General features: G+C 39.8%; 2 pseudogenes; both read right to left on the bottom strand.

Annotated features, from left to right (window-relative positions):
• Positions 1-752: 752 nt before the first annotated feature.
• On the bottom strand, positions 753-2,537 carry LOC148729042 (uncharacterized; annotated as a pseudogene).
• The window catches only part of LOC148729041 (uncharacterized), a 3,032-nt pseudogene continuing 104 nt past the window's right edge, over positions 2,530-5,457 (bottom strand).

Here is a 5,457-nt window from a genome sequence, read left to right as displayed (position 1 = left end):
CCAGACAGAAGAGCGAGCTTACGTTGCCCAAGTGATATAGCTCTTTGGCATACAAAGCTTCGCTTTCATGTCCAAATTGAGCACTCTAACTAGGATGAGTCATTGCTCTGCAATTGCGCATGCTCGCTAGTGTACTCTAGTTTGAGCACTCTGGCATGACTTAGACGATACCACAAAGGTTGGATCGTTTGGGGTGACCATTTTGGTTCTCCTCCATCCTAGCATTAGCACTGCACTGATGAGGCCCAGAAGGCCGAAACAGTACTGTCTGCAGTTAGATATAGCTCTTTGGCATACAAAGCTTCGCTTTCATGTCCAAATTGAGCACTCTAACTAGGATGAGTCATTGCTCTGCAATTGCGCATGCTCGCTAGTGTACTCTAGTTTGAGCACTCTGGCATGACTTAGACGATACCACAAAGGTTGGATCGTTTGGGGTGACCATTTTGGTTCTTCTCCATCCTAGCATTAGCACTGCACTGATGAGGCCCAGAAGGCCGAAACAGTACTGTCTGCAGTTAGCATTGTGTACAGAAAATTTGCCCAAGTTATAATATCTCTACCGACAGTACTTTTGCTATATTTAGCTTTTTTAGTTTCCAAAAAATCCTGAATTAGGAAGCCCTTGTCTGCCATTACCTGGTCTCCTTTTTCAACAAGCGACAGAAATCCACTGCGCCTTGTTATTTCTATGTCGGATATACTTCCTTGATATAGGGAACTTGCAAATGTTACTGCACCATGTGGAGCTGTACCAACTAAGCATTTAAATGTTGTGAATGACTTGTAGGTAGAATAAGTTTCTGAGTTTAAGACCTTGGAGCTAGGCCTTTTGACTTTAATCTCAGTGCAGTCAAGGACTATCCTTATTTTAGGGTATGTAGTTTTAAAGCATTGAGGCATACTACTTTCGATCTGAGCACTTGTGGGCCAAATTGGCACTTGGCCAAGCATTGTGTACAGAAAATTTGCCCAAGTTATAATATCTCTACCGACAGTACTTTTGCTAATATTGAATCTCACTCCTAGGTCTGTCTCGAGCAAACTTAATCTCATTCTGATCAAAAATAAAAACAGTTGGTCGTAGAGTGACAATGCAAAATTACCACTGCTATGCCTTCGCTGGTAGTTTTCTTTACCTCTGCCTCGTTGAGTCTGGGACCATTTTATCGTGGTTTTTGCATACGGCTCAACCCATTTGTAAAAGCTATCAAATCGTTCTTTCGATGTAAAGCCTGTGTAAAACGTCAGCAATTCAGGATCCTTCGAACTTTTTTCCCCTCCAAACTTAGACTCTTGAGGATCTTTGACTTTTTGCTTTAGATCTTTGATTCTGGCTTTAAATATTTCAATTTATTCCTCAGGGCTCAGTTCGTCAGGCTGACTGTTTTCGTTTTCCGGTCGGTCCACAGATGTCACTTGCATTGGCTCAGCACTTGCGTTAGTTTCCAGTCCTGCCGACGCAGTCTCCTCTTCTTCCATCTCGACATCTTGCTGGATTGAATCGACAAAGAATTGACGTCGCTACTCCTGTGCTTGCTGTTCGACAATAATTTTTGACTCTTGCAATTTGTTTGGTCTGCGCTCCTTACCCTCCTTGGTCCATGCAAACTGCGATGGCACAGCTCCACGTTTTAGGCGTGTAAGCCCAGTTCTAGTCCTATACATATCGTCTTGCTTGAAGTGAGCCGAGCACACAAGAGTATAACCTTTCTTGATCTGGGAAATTAGTTTAAGACCGCAAATTACAACGCGAATAAACGAGGGCCGGAGAATCTCATTTAATACATTGTACAAAATCAGAGTTATTAAAAACAATCAAAACATTGCCATGTGCGTTTGACTGCTTGAGCTAAAAGTAAAATGAAAAATAAAAAAGTAAAGGACGAGTAAATTCCTTAAAGGACGCTAGTGTTCTGGATAAGAAAAAAGTAGGCATTTTACAGAACGTGTAGAGTCTGTGTTTTCAATCGAAAGCAAAAATTCGGTCGCGAGTAGCACGTGCGTCTGACAACTCGCCGGTCACGGTTCGATTCTTACCCAAAATCTAGCCCTTCATCTCGCTTTATAGCGACAATCCATTTCGATCTCAATAAAGAATTTGAAGGAAAGTTAAGAAAATATAAATTCTTGCCACTCTGATTTCTTTTGTCGTGCGTACAGAGGTTAAGAGAGCAATGATCGTGGGCCTTGCTTACTTGTCATATATCCCTACTGTAACACTAGTGTAACACACCCCCAAAGTTTATGTCCGTTCAGCCTCGATTTGTTGCGGCATGGAATCCAAGATGACGCTGCATGAGAAGGGTGTATGGGGCAAAACCTTCATAACCACTAAAAATGTCATCCCTGTCTCGGTGCTTTTAAAGTTTCATATTCTCTGATGTTTATTGTTGTATTGTAATTTTATTATTACCGTTCAATTTCTTTGTTTCTTCGAATATTACTTGCGACTGCACTAATACAACTAATTTACTATTACTCAACTGAAGATTGAGTATTGAACTATTTGATTTTGGAAATTTTGCTGAATCCATATTTTAATCAGCTGGTAAGCCTCAACACTACAATGTCCTTATTCATGATGTTTTTAACTTAAGAGTTTGGAATTTAGCTGTGTCCCTCGTCACTCCACCAGGATGTACCCCATGGCTTTGATGTGCTTGTCTCCATTATCAGACTTGTGCTTTGCCTCGTTTCCACAAGTATTGGAGTCATCATGTAGTCTTCCAGTGCCAAAACCAATCCTGGAGTCACAAGAGGAGCAGTCATTCTGCTGGTTAGCAATGATGCCGATTCTTGCTACGGATTGATCAAGATTTTCTCCAACCGCGTTGAATCCTTCCATGCTGCAGTGGGGCTGCAAGGAGGCCTGTGATCCCCTTTTCACGACCAAGTAAGGTGGTGCAGTATTCTCCATTAGCGATGAGTGAATGGAGAGAGTCGGCATGCTTGTTGATGACAATGAATCTGAGCTGATTGCCAATCTTCATACCGAGACAGATGTTGGAGAAGGATGTGTCCCAGTAGGTTGGTAACTTTTTCTCTTGAAAGTCAAAGCCAGTTTTGCCTCCTGGAAGGTTTTAAAAACTCCTGTTCCTCCAAAATTGGGAATCGTAATGGAAGGTACTCTGAAATTTATAACAGATAATTAATTTTTTCTTAGTCTTTAATCAATGAAATAACAGTAATAGCCTGTTTCAGGCTCCTATTCAGTGAAGATAAGCGAGCGACGCTGGACCTTTTTCAGGAAAACAGCTGCCATTTTGCCCATCCCCTTTCTCGCATCTTTGCATTGACCTGTATCCACAATACATTTCTTTCCCGATAAATTCATACCATATTACCATTGATCTTCATGACTGGCGTCCATCCCCCATCTCCGCATCCAAAGTCTCCCTAGTGACAGAAAACAGAAATTGGCTTTGAGTCTAGGAGCAGGGTGACCTCACCACTCTTTTTGGATCTATTGAATAAAGTACCTCTTTATTAGGAGAGATACAGCTTAAATTTGATGAAGGCCATGGCTTCTACATATTCAGTAAATGATACAAAGTACTTTTAATTCCTCTCAAACGAGATTCAAGTGTGGAAGATTATTCTATTATGAAGATTATTATTCTCAGTATCCTCATTTTCAGAGCTTTCCTTGTCCTTCTTCATTTTCGAATTATTAGTCCTATTATTTTCATGTTTTCCCTCTATAGTTCTCTACGGCTTTGTTTCTGTCTTTAAATTAATTAATTATTGACTTACACATTGCGGTCGAAAATATCCTTACATGTCAAAGCTGGAAAAAAAAGGTATATCAACAGCAAAAAAGCCTTTAGGAGGAAAAAGAACGGGTGATGTAAAAACATTTTTTTTTAAGGGGAACGTTTATATGTAGACGAGAAATATATAACATTCAAATCCAAGTTAAAAAGTGTGACTGGTCGCCGATTAGAGGGAAGAATAGTCCCTTAGTACGAAAGTTATCGACTTCATTCATCTGTGATAGCTTTGAAATTATTCATGGAGCGATTCCAATTGAGGGTCAGAAGTAACCCACAGTTGTATTGATTTCACTTAAGTAAGCTTTGTGAATGTTCCAGATACTCACCATGCAAAGCAGATCAAAGCTATTGCGACTTGGTTCCTCGTGTTTTCGTGGTGTCGGTGGGTGTCTAATGCGCACGATGAAATTGCAAGCAACGGAGCCGCGAATTTAAGATGCATCCAAACCACTCACAGCTTCGCCGTTCGTTCTCACACCACTTGAAGTTTCACATGCACACCAGAAGGCCGCTATTTACGCAGGGTAGCGTTTATAAACCCTTCGAGCGTCCTTTTAATTTTTTTTCTCAATAGTTCCTAACAAGGCTTTTATCGAATTTTTCCATATTTTTATTTGTATTTTTTTGTTATTGTTTTGTTTTGTTTTTGTTGGTTTGTTTGTTTATTTTTTACCAGTTTACAGAAAAGAACGTCTCATAATTGATGTATAAGCTGAAGCATTTCAAGAAACTAACAAATACCGCATGAAAATTATTACCCGAACGGCAGATATTTCCATCTCCGTAGTGTCCTGGTTTGCATGTACAGTTGTACGATCCCTTGGTATTGTTGCACATAGCATCAGCACTGCAGTTTTGTGTTCCTGAAGCACACTCGTTGATATCTGAAAGAGCTCTTCGTTAACAAGAATCTCATCACTGCAGTTAACTTTAGAAATGAACGCAGATTTAAAAGCAGAGTATGAACAACGAATGGAGACCCACGTTGGCTATTGAAATATGAAAATACTCTCCTTTTATTAAAACGTCATCATTGCAGATGTGAAAATAAAGTGTATAAAACGAATTGAACCCAAAGAGGAATCCGACAGGTAATCTTGCAAATTTTCAGCAGCTCTCTAACCATTAGGGCCATCAAGCCAGTTATGGGGATTGACTATTGTACAATTTGATGTATTTAGTTGATGAGAATTAGACATTAGTCACCAGACCCTATTTAATTGATAAAGATTAGACTCTGAAACTAAGCTGCGTTTTAATTACCTTTGCAAGTCCTTTCATCTCCAGTAAATCCTGGTTTGCATTTGCAGCGATAAGATTCCTTGGTATTGTTGCACAGAGCATTAATACTACAGTTGGATTTTCTAATGGCACACTCATTTATATCTGTAAACTCAAAGCAACCGATTTAGTAAGGAGAACTTCCTAGGCACGTTGCTACATTATAGGGTTGAATATGTTTTTTCTTTAGTTTCTTCAGCACTTTAGTTGGCTGTTCCGTCGGCAAACTAGTTGATATCTGTAAAATTCAAGGCAACTGACTTAGCAAGGAAAACCCCTAAGCACGTGACTAATTTGATCATTTATAGGGTTGAACTCGTTTTTTTCTTTAATTTTTATTCCTTTGTTCGTCAAGATAATTAGGGTTCTGGTCTAGTTCACCTTTGCATGTCCTTCCATC

Source organism: Stylophora pistillata, chromosome 6 (assembly GCF_964205215.1).
Source record: "Stylophora pistillata chromosome 6, jaStyPist1.2, whole genome shotgun sequence".
Taxonomy (NCBI): domain Eukaryota; kingdom Metazoa; phylum Cnidaria; class Anthozoa; order Scleractinia; family Pocilloporidae; genus Stylophora; species Stylophora pistillata.
This window is presented reverse-complemented; position numbering and strand designations above follow the sequence as displayed.